The sequence below is a fragment of the Eschscholzia californica genome, unplaced genomic scaffold, assembly GCF_041429995.1.
Source record: "Eschscholzia californica isolate CP2 unplaced genomic scaffold, dmEscCali1.0.p SCAF_3, whole genome shotgun sequence".
NCBI classification, from domain to species: Eukaryota; Viridiplantae; Streptophyta; class Magnoliopsida; order Ranunculales; family Papaveraceae; genus Eschscholzia; species Eschscholzia californica.
In genome coordinates this window covers 64,437,161-64,448,738 of record NW_028238420.1, presented here as the reverse complement: position 1 = coordinate 64,448,738, position 11,578 = coordinate 64,437,161, and the positions used below count along the sequence as shown (strand labels likewise).

Sequence of the window (11,578 nt, the reverse complement as noted above, 5' to 3'; positions counted from 1 at the left end):
TTGAACTAAATTCGTACATGCTGGCTTGGAGTTTTCTGTACTTGAACTTTGCTGGTTTATCAATAGAAAATAGAGTAAGTTTGGGTTGAGATTTGATTGTGGTAAGTGAGTTTGTGATATCATGTTTTGCTAGAAGATTTCAAATTTATGTAATGATTCTATTGAAATATTTCATCGAACTAAAGAAGGAATTCGTATCTTATCATTGTTCACAATTACGGAGAGAGTAGAGGGAGGGACCGGAACTTTGTGTTGTCATTAATAGAAGGAAAAAAATAAGAATCAGAAAAGATTTTGAGGGGGCTAGTTTAGAGAGTGAACCAAGTATTATATAGGGTGAATTATAGGGATAGAGAGAGATAAACAGGGTCAATCTAGTGGGAAACAAACCTAGAGAGGGTTGAAACTAATGAAGAAGTGAGATTGGAAGTGTGTTGATCTGTTAGAGACCTAAAGAGAGTCGAAACTAATGAAGAAGTGGGATTGGAAGTGTGTTGATCTGTTAGTGACTGTTGGTGTTTTGATATTTGTTGTGATTGATAATTGAATTGAACAAGAGGGAAGAGCTCTCTCTCACTATCTCTCTCTGTCTTGGAATGAGTCTTGGTTAAACACAAGTTACACGATCGGGAGAAGAAAGAAAAGAGAATAGATTAGATGTAAAAACGAAGGCCCGCGTCATAACTTAACGTGTCTCAACCATTCTTTCCTTCAGACAATTTACAGGTGTCTCCGATTTTGCCAGAAATCATTCACAGTAGAAAAAACCCCGGTATCTTTGACCCGAAACAAAATTCATTAGAGTGCCTACAGGCTTTCCTCTTCTCTTAAATCTTGTCAAGATCTTTCTTATTTCTGTTTTTCGTCTATAGGAATGTCATTCTTCTTTTTGTCTGTCATCGATACAAACTTAAAGAGCGAGTTGATCTCCACTTCCTCAATCTAAATCTTACACATCCACTTAAGCCCGTTGGCCTAGGATCCGTCGGCAGACTATTATCTCTGATTCATGATGTCAGAAGCGCACCAAAATCAACTGTCAGAATGTCTATCTGCCAACACCACCAAAATCAACATAATTCTTCATAATTTCCCCATTCTCTCTTTTGGCAGGAATCAATTTGTTCCGCATGCCTAATGCTGTAAAACTAATCATATAACATGCCAAACCAACACTTTTATTTTGTTCCATTTCCTTTTAGTAGGTGAACACAAACCCACACTTATATGTGTATATGTTTTATATATAAAGTAGAAAGATACCCTAATTAATTGCACTTGTTTTGATTACCTGTAACATTCCTAGACTTGCCCTAGTTATGTTTTAAAAATACATAAGAAAAGACTGAAGACAAGATAACAAGGCCAATCCACAAAAGCACTTCAAATTATTGTGGAAAGAAGAGAAAAGAAAGAAATGTTTGGCGACTAGTCTCCCCTTTGAAAATATGTTTCCTTCTTATTTGTACAATTCACACATGAAACCAAATTTTAATACTATTAAAGGTGTGCCTCTCTCTAGGAGGAGCCTATAATCCGATCGCTTTAGCTTTTAGACTTTATATTTTGATGATCTCGAAATATGGTATACCAGATTCGACCAATGTAATTTTCTTTTATTGGTCCCTCTAAACCATAGAGAAGTTACCTTCTTTTTTATCTTCAAACTATTTGATATGTTATTGGGATTCAATTTTGGCATACTCGAAATGATAGGGAGATTCTTTATCATTGATGGTTGTTCTTCTACAATGTAAATTGGCCTTAAGAATCCTCGAAGCTTTTCTCTCTCATCTTTCGTCTGCGTTAGTAAAATGACGATTTTTTTGGTTCTATTTAGCCATATGGTGTCACTTCTCGGTACTTCTTCGCCTTTCAATGACAATTTCTTATTTCATCACAAAAAAAATATGACAATTTCTTAAAAGTTCAACAAAAAAAAATGACAATTTCTTAAATCAAGTTAACTTCCACTACTAGTGTCACTAGAGACTTAAAAACAAAAAGAAAATAGGCAATCAAAATCACTCTCTCTAGGCACTATCTTTTTAGTAAAGTTAGTGGAGAATGATCGTAATGATAACACCAAACTTTCGAGAGTTAAAATAAACAATTTTAGAAGTAAAATTTGCAAACAATTATGGAGAATATCACACAATAATTATGTAACAAAACTTAATTTCGTCAACCAAATTTTTCAGAAAATATTATTTGCTACTTTTACAAATTTTTAATCGTCCTACTATAAAAATATCAAATTTTACAACACAAACAACATAACGTGTAAATATTCGAATTTGTTGAGTCCCAACTGAATAAATTTTTCGTGGAGATTAATGCCTAGGGTTCAAAAGACATCATATCACATTAATCATTTCACTTCCCTCTATAAAATTTGCACTCATATCTCTTGGGTCTGTAAAAAACTTTTGCTTTTCCTTTCCATTTTAAAGCAATCAAACTCTTATTTCTTCAAATATTAAAGCCAAAGAATATGGGAATATTTGTTACCTTTATTTTTGTCTTTATTAAAGACCAACCCAACTCATTCTCTTTTGAACTCAAATTTTAAAAACCACCTTCTCTTCCTCTAATCATTCCTCATCTTGCACTCTTTCCATATGCTGGTTTCCTCCTCTTTGGTTTAACTTCATAATTTCCTTTGTGCTCACTCAAAGCACTAGACCTAGAGGGACAAAGAAGAATCAGTATATATACTAAAGCAGGAAAGCATCCCTTACCAATCTATCTATCTCATTCCAAACAAAGAATGTCATCGCAGATGTTCACGCCGCCAGCCATGGTTTACCCAAACGCCGTGACAGCAGAGACGACTTCTCATTCGAGAGGTTCATTTGGACCTGTCTTTGCAGTTCTAGCTGTTGTAGTAGTTTTATCAGCTGTTGCTTGCATAGTAGGCCAAATATGTGCTCGTCGTTGCTCCAAATCGAAACAACCCAAGGATTCCGTTCTTAAACAATCCAAAAAACACTCCCATCCAAAACCATCAAACAGAGAGCCTCATATAAAACAACTCAGGAGAGACCATACCTTCCCTGAAGAAGATGGTGATATCGAATTTGGGTTCGGGCCAAGGATGCCAACAGGGAAGAAACAAGGTGGTAAAGGAGATGGCAAAGGGCAAAAACCTGCAAATTATGGAGGAGATAAAAGAGAAACAAGATTTGCTGAAGAAGCTAAATATGGTTATTGATGAATATAAGCTCTTTTCATAGATGTAGTATCAATTAACAATTTCTGCAGCTTTTCTATCGAAAGCAATCTGTTTTTTTTTTTCCTCCGTGTCTTTAATTCGTGTTTTTAGTTGTTTGTAACGTATCATGCATTATCATTTAGTAAACAAACTGAAATGGAAAATTTGAGTATAACTGGGAAAGAATGACTCAGTGTTGGATATATTCATTCAAGAAATTGTTCATGGAAAACAAGATAAAGCAACTAGATATTAGAGTATGTTTAGTCTATATTTTGATTCACTAACTAAGACATTTTACTATATTTCAACTTCGTATTAACCAAATGAAAGCAAGTTAAATGACAGGAATAAGTGATCCCTATGCTTGGGTATAAAACAAATAAGAAATCTAAGCTATGTTGTTATTTTGTTTTTTAGATCATTAAGATTGGCAAAAAGCGGAATTCTAAGAAAGAGAGAGGGAGAGAGAAACAAAAGCAAATCACTTCCTTGGGACCATCTTTCTTAATTCATGTTTCACAAGAAACCTACAGGCATCCCGTAATATTCAATTTCGAACATCAAAAACCTAGTAACTTCCTAGAATACAAATGATGGTTCATTTGTTTATGCATATAAACGAAATTCAGGGAAACTTTGTTATACCCCAATGGTATGGCATCAGTTCACAAAGTACTCTAGCAAATGAAGTCCTCTTTTCTTGTCTCTATTCTTCATGGATTGGAAAACTCAAAGCGAAGAATAAACTCTGTGCATGTCATTAAACCCTGGCTAAAAATATGATACAAGTAGTCATTATTCCTGAATAGATATGAAAGTAATTGAAAAGCGTCGGACAAATACTAAATGCATTTGAAATACCAGCTTCTCTAACATTCCAGTTATAGTAAAAACATTGATATCTTAGAAATTGTGTTCACAAATCAGTTATCCGATGTTCTAGCAAGTTTGTGGGCATCCATCACAAAACCATTTGACTATCAGAGTATGAGTAGAAAGGCCCTAGATCTTGTACTTATTCAGTGTCACGAGACTTATATTAGTTCAAGATGGATTATTCTCAAATGTTAGGCATACCAATATCAGAATTATTTAAGTGGTACATAAAGAAAGAGAGACCAGAGAGGAGCTGACCAAGTTCATATAATTATACTTAAATATAAAGTACAAGCCTTCTTCCACATATTTCTGGCCCTAAAACTGCACTCCAATTAGCATTTTGTGACAAGTACATGGCCACATTAGGAAACTAAGAGTTAATTACGTTAGAATAATATATGTAATAGTTAGGGGTTGTTTAGTAATTTGCCCTTTAAGGGTCTTTTAGTCTTTTATCATTAGTATATATTTGTTAAGTTGTAACCCTAGTTTAATTTTGAATAAGATTCATAGCCTCCACAATGTTTCTCCTCTTCCTCCTCTATGATTATTGTTATTTATCTCAACATGGTATCAGAGCATGGTTAATAGAGTTTTTCTATGGTTTGAGTTAGAAGATGAAGGTGGTTTTGGTTTGGTCTTATTAGTGAATTTGTTGGCCTCGTTTCGGATTTGAAGAAGGTTTGTTGGTAGTTTTGACGAGTTTTTTTTGTTGGTGTTTTCGAGGAGTGATTTTGATGTCAATTTGAATAGCAGCAAGACGGTTTTTGATTTGGGCGGTTTTAGTGGCTCCTTGACCGGTTTTGTTGTGGGGGAAGTTTGGAAAGGTGATGGGTTTTGCCTGATAGTTTTAGTTGTTGATTTGATGGGTGGATTCGGCTGGGTAGATTGGATTTAAAAAAAGGTAGTGGTTTAGTTTGAAAAAAAAAACTAAAAAATTGGTTGTTTTGAATGGCTGATTTACGGGATGGAAGAGGTTTTTAGTGATTTTGGATTTGTTTGGGTTGTTTTTGAAGAAGGTTGTTTTGAATGGTGGTTTTGAGATTTATATTTGAAAGGTGGTTTTATAGAATCTGAGATGTGGTTTTGGAAAATGGCGGTTTTCTTGGGAATAAGAAGGTGGTATTTGGAAAAACCAGGAAGAAAGAGGTTGTGGTGATTAAGGTGCGTTTGGTTTTGGTTTTCTAGTTGGAAAATTATTTTCTTCAAAGGATCGTTTGGCTTCCGCAGGAAAATTATTTGTTCATTGCAGATCTGGTATTGTTACTTCCCACTTCTTCTTCTTCGTATTTGTTTAGCTAGTTTGTTTGGTGTTTTTTTGATTTTTGGGGGTAGAAGAAGGTAGTTTAGTTTTGAATGCCTGTTTTGATTTGATTGGTAGTTTTGAATGGTATTAAATAGTATTGAATGGTAATATTGAGTGGTTTCGGCGGTTTGAAATTGTTGGCGGTATTGAAATTGAATGGTTTAAGAAGTAATTGAATGGTAGTTTTGGTTGGGATTTGATTTGAGTGGTTTTAGATAAGGTGGTTTTAGAATTTGGAGGAGGTGGTGTTACTGAAAATTTGAAAGTGGTTTTGGATTTGTTATTGAATTTGTTGGCGGTTGTGATTTGTTATTTGAATATTGGGCAGCAACATTTGCATTTTCGATCTAGGTAGTATGGTATTTGAATTTTGGGCACTACTGCGTTTGAATGTTGGCAGTATTGCATTTGGATTGTCGGCAATATTGCATTTGAATGTTGGCGATATTGCATTTGCATCTTCTTCTCCTCTTTGGGCAATATTGCATTTGAATCTTCTTCCTCCTTTGGGTAATATTGCATTTGCATCTTCTTCTCTCCAACGATCGCATCTTCTTCTCCGTTTGCAGTTTGGCAGTAATTTGCAGTATTGAATTTTGGTTCGCAGTATCGGATTTTGGTTTAGCAGTTTTTGGATTTTGGTTGGTAGTATCGGATATTGGATTTTGGTTTAGCAGTTTTGCAGTATTTGATTTAGCAGTGACTTGTTCACCAAGTCACACTCGGTTCCACGTTTTCTTTCCTTAGTTAGCAAACTCTCGATACTTTTCAAAATCGCATCGTGAGTTTGAGGGAGGGTGTTAGAATAATATATGTAATAGTTAGGGGTTGTTTAGTAATTTGCCCTTTAAGGGCCTTTTAGTCTTTTATCATTAGTATATATTTGTTAAGTTGTAACCCTAGTTTAATTTTGAATAAGATTCATAGCCTCCACAATGTTTCTCCTCTTCCTCCTTCTCTATGATTATTGTTATTTATCAACAAATTATACAACTTATACTATTGTTTGGCAGGTGGACAAAGGAAGTCATTACCAGGCAGGGGCGGCCCAGGACCAAAGCAGCCAAAGCGGCTGCTTTGGGCCTCACTTTGTGGAAGGGCCCCTTAAATCCAATTAATTAAAGGCACCTCTTGCAAATAAACTAAAACGCAAACCCAGTAAAAACAAAAGCAAGTGTAAATAAACACCCACTAAAACCTCATTAAATCCCTCAAAAATCGTGCGCATTCTTCCTACTGTACTTTTTGAAAGGTAATTTATGTGGGGCCCACGTTTTTTAAAAACCCTAAATTCTTTTCTCTCCTCTATTTCTAAATTTCTGCTTCTCTTTCCTCATTATTGTTTTTAAGTTTTCTGTTCATTTGTGCCAAAATCTCTAACAATTTTCTATCTCAACTCTACAACTAGGTAATGGTCTCTCACACTTACCTTTATGATTGATTTTTCTATTTTCTTTTTTTTTGAACTTATTACATTGATTTTGATTGTTATCTCTCCTTTTAGTATTTTCTTTGCTTCTTATAAAAATTGTTTTTAACGAACTAGTTATGTTATCAATTGAACAAAATTTGAGAGAAGAAGTAGACTATAAACGCATAATTAGTAATTTTACATCTCTAAAGACAAGAAAAATATTTTTGGAACATATTTAACTCATCTCTAAATGTCAATTAGATCTTCTTTATAGTATGCAGTTCAAGTGTATGATTTCTAGTTGTGTTTTTCATATTAATTTATTTGTTAAGGAAATAACTTTTTTTTTATAGCTAGTGTAAACAGGGCCCCAAATTTTTATTCGCTTTAGGCCTCTCAACTACTTGGGCCGGCCCTGTTACCAGGAATAACAATCCTGTAACGTGATTTGGGTAATCGCAATCCCAAACTATATTGTTTGGTTTGGTCAGAACCAGGATTCGCTGAGATGAATTTTACCAGGAATCGCAAACCCACCCACCCTTTTGGGTGTGGATTCTCCCTTGAGGAGGAGTAACATTCCACCTCGAAATGTGATTCCCGGTGGTTCCAGCGTACCAAACACCATTACCAAATGTGATTCCGCTCCCGCATGCCAAACATGCTTAAACACTTACAACTTGTTAAGAGAAATATCAGATACTTGAAAGGTACACTTGGTTCTGGGATTTCAATTTCTTCAGGAGATTTGTCATCTCTTCGAGCTTATAGTGACTCAGACTGGGCTGGGTGTCGTGATTCGAGAATATCTACATCAGGAATTTGTGTATCGATTGGCTCCACTCTTATCGTTTGGTCTTCCAAAAAGCAACCCACAGTTATCTTCCTCGCTACACTTTTAATGCATCTAATTTCTCCTCCAATCTGAAGACATCTCTGTACTTCAGCTTGAGGGGGAGTGTAAGTGATAAGAATTGAGAGTATAAGGACTGTGTAAGAATAAAAGAGAGTTAGTTGTTAGGTTGTTAGGAAAGTTAGATTTAGTTTCTCTAGCTAACTTTCTCTCTCTGACCTCTTCTCTCTGATTCATGTATAAATAGAGAGATAATCTCTCATTAAAGGGTGAATGCAAACTTCTCTCTCTCTCTCTCTAAAATTCTCTAGAAACCTTGCTTCTTGAATTATGTTAAACCCCAAGTGAAATTTCTCATCTGCTTTAAGTACAGAGAGAAAGAGAGTACCTTCTTCAATGATGACTAGTTCACCGCCATTATCATCCGATTCCCCGCTGATTCTGATACATCTTCCATCTCTCTCTTTCCATATGTTGGTTTCCTCCTCTTTGGTTTAACTTCATAATTTCCTTTCTGCTCATTCAAAGCACAAGACCTACAGGGACAAAGAAGAATCAGTATATATACTAAATCAGGAAAGCATCCCTTACCAATCTATCTATCTATCTCATTCCAAACAAAGAATGTCGTCACACATGTTCATGCCGCCTGCCATGGTTTACCCAAATGCCGTGACAGCAGAGAAGACTCCTCCTTCAAGAGGTTCATTTGGACCTGTCTTTGCAGTTCTGGCTGTTGTAGTAGTTGTATCAGCTATTGCTTGCATAGTAGGCCAAATATGTGCTCGTTGTTGCTCTAAATCGAAACAACCCAAGGATTCCCTTCCCAAACAATCAAAAAAACAGCCCCTTCCAAAACCATCAAACAGAGAACCTCATATAAAACAACTCAGGAGAGACCATACTTTCCCTGAAGAAGACGGTGATATTGAATTCGGGTTTGGACCAAGGATGCCAACAGGGAAGAAACAAGGTGGTAAAGGAGATAGCAAAGAGCAAAAACCTGCAAATTATGGAGGAGATAAAAAAGAAACGAGATTTGCTAAAGAAGCTAAATATGGCTACTAATGAAAAAAAGTAAGCTCCTCTCATAGATGTACTATCAATTAACAGTTTTTGCAGCTTTCTATGGAATTTAATGGTAAGTTAATTGGGTTAATAGATAAATTAGTGGCGTTGATGGATAAGTCAGTGGGATCATGTTAGCAGTGGTCATAGTTAGTGGGTAGAATTTTGGTCTATAAATAGACCAGTCATTGTAGTTTATTTTCAATCGAATCAAGTTGTACTCAATTCAAGTTTAATTTTCTTCTTCTTTGTCTGTGCAAAGGTAATTTTCCTTTATCGTTTGGAAATTAAAGTCTTTTAATTTCCAGCATTCTCCATGTCTTTAATTCGTGTTTTTAGTTGTTCATAATGTATCATGCATTAGCATTTTGTAAACAAACTGAAATGGAAAATTTGAGCATAATTGGGGAAGACTATGACTCAGTGTTGGATAGATTCATTCAAGAAATTGTTCATGTAAAACAAGATAAAGCCACTAGATATTAGGGTATATTTAGTTCTGATATTTTGATTCACTAAGACATTTTATCAATTATCATATTTCAACTTCGTATTAAACCATATGAGCAAGTTAAACAATAGGAATACATGATCTATATGCTTGGGTATAAAACAAATAAGAATGAAAATAGTGAACGTTAACTGTAGTAGTGTGAACAAAGTCAAGCTCCATGAGAGTACCTTCTGAAAGGGGCAAGTCCACGGCACCCGAAAAGCAGGAGATCTGGCTGATTCTCCTAACCTCAAGGCAAATCACTTCCTTGGGACCACCTTTCTTGATCCATGCCTCACAAGAAACCTACAGTCTACAGCCATCCCATAATATTCAATTTCAAACACAACAAACCTAATAACTTCCTACAATACAAAAGAAGGTTCATTTGTTTATGCATATAAACGAAATTCAGGGACACTTTGCTATATACCCCAATGGTATGGCATTGGTTCACGAAGTACTCGAGCAAATGAAGCCCTCATTTCTTGTCTCTATTCTTCATGGAATCATTGAGCACAAGATTTGAGCGGTTAATGGAGAGCACCAAACTCATGGGTTGGCTTTGGGAAGAGGATCAAGGAGGCCAGATTTACCTTTATGAACCTCAGCGTGAAATGGTCCCCTGTTGCCTTTACCCAGCGGCAAGACGCTTAGTTTTGTCGATATCCAAACTTATTCGTAAATCTCCTCTACTGTGCGGGTGCTAAGACTAGGAAAAGAATTAAGACAGGATGTATTCCAACGAAATGCTATTGATTCTAGGAGGACGACAGACCCTCTTACGCCTCCTGGCCAGCCTATATTTGAATGAGAATCCCGTGTCGTCCTGCGAGCCTAGAAGATGGTGACTCGCACAGACAGCTGACTCCTTTACAATAGAAAGGAATAGCCAAACCAACCCATCTGGCTGGTCAATCTCAGAGATCTTATCGGCCAGCAAACCAGAGACGGACGACCACGGTCCCGACATTACCAGCATCGTATATCTACTAATCAATGAACCCCCGAAACCTACTTTCCTTTCTGAAAAAGTCAAACTAGCTCTTGAAAAAGAAAAGTCACAACATGTTGATATTGATTAAGTTTTGACTATCAGACTATGAGTAGAAAGGCCCTAGATCTTATACTTATTCAATCTTATGAGACTTGTCTTAGTTCATGAAGGATTATTCTCAAATGTTGGGCAGACCAATATCAGAGTTATTCAAGTGGTACATAAGGATAGGGAGACCAGAGAGGAGCTTCCCAAGTTCATATAATTATACTAAAATACAAAGAACAAGCCTTCTTCCACATATTTCTCGCCCCAATTTTGCACTTCAATTAGCATTTTGTGGCAAGTAGATGAACACATTAGGAAACTTAGAGTTAATTATACAACTTATACTATTGTGTGGCAGGTGGGAAAGGAATGTGATTGCCAGGAATAATAATCCCGTAATGTGATTTGGGTGATCGCAATACGGAACTATATTGTTTGGTTTGGTCAGAAATAGGACTCGTTGAGATTAATTTTGTCCGAAGATTACTTAATCGACAATTCTCATGGAAAGGGAATTACAAACCCACCCACCCACCCCTTTGGGTTTGAGTTCTCCCTTGAGAAGGAATAACATTCGCCCCTCAAAATGTGATTTCTGTTGCATTCTTATGTACAAAACACCATTATGGAATGCAATTCCCTTCCCCACGCGCCATACATGGCTTAAACATCATTACAAAGAAATCAATGACTTAATTAATACCTGTAAATTAGTGAATCTAATGACATAAACACTTATTTAGTTATTTAGGAGTAATAATTTGAGTTTAATGTTAAGTAAACCAAATCATTAGTTAGTAACAAAAGGCAAAAAGAAGTTTGTAAACAATAATATCCCAAAATTACAAAGAATGGTGGATCTTAACCATCTAATCAATCACTTTGAGGAGAAGTTGAAGCTTTGGATCAGATTAATCTTTCATCTATGAACTAGTAGTCATTCATGAATTCTATGAATGATTCAGTAATGATATTTGGTCCAAGTTTCAATCATATAGTTGAAGTCTGTCATAGAAACCCTATCAGTGAAATTTCAATCTGATCAAAATGTAAGGACGGAGAGAGAGAGTACCGTGTTGAACCGGAAGTTGCTCTTTTAAGATATTTTCTTATCGACCACCTTTTGGTGCAGCGGTTGGACAGCCCTCTTAAGTCCATAACGTTGTGGAATCGAGTCTCGGTGGAAACAGTTTGCCATCAAGATTTATCTTATGTACTTTAGACAATGTATAAAGTAAATAATATAATAAATTTGTCGAGGTTTTAGGCTTCTTTCATGTTGTCGGATTTTATGCCTCTTTCA

At 35.9% G+C, this 11,578-nt stretch overlaps 2 long non-coding RNA genes across 3 annotated transcripts; one reads left to right on the top strand and one right to left on the bottom strand.

The window, feature by feature from the left end:
* Positions 1 to 2,161: 2,161 nt before the first annotated feature.
* On the bottom strand, positions 2,162 to 11,378 carry LOC147553284 (uncharacterized). 2 transcript variants are annotated; one of them, XR_015238063.1, is made up of 4 exons: positions 11,348 to 11,378; positions 9,419 to 9,543; positions 8,058 to 8,672; positions 2,162 to 3,988 (listed from the first exon to the last, which is right to left on the bottom strand). It is a non-coding gene; the product is annotated as an uncharacterized LOC147553284 (long non-coding RNA). The 2 variants fall into 2 exon arrangements; XR_015238062.1 differs by lacking the exon at positions 2,162 to 3,988 and having other exon boundaries at positions 7,791 to 8,672.
* Positions 4,589 to 8,984, top strand: LOC147553285 (uncharacterized). The gene is made up of 2 exons (XR_015238064.1): positions 4,589 to 6,439; positions 7,242 to 8,984. It is a non-coding gene; the product is annotated as an uncharacterized LOC147553285 (long non-coding RNA).
* Positions 11,379 to 11,578: the final 200 nt, after the last annotated feature.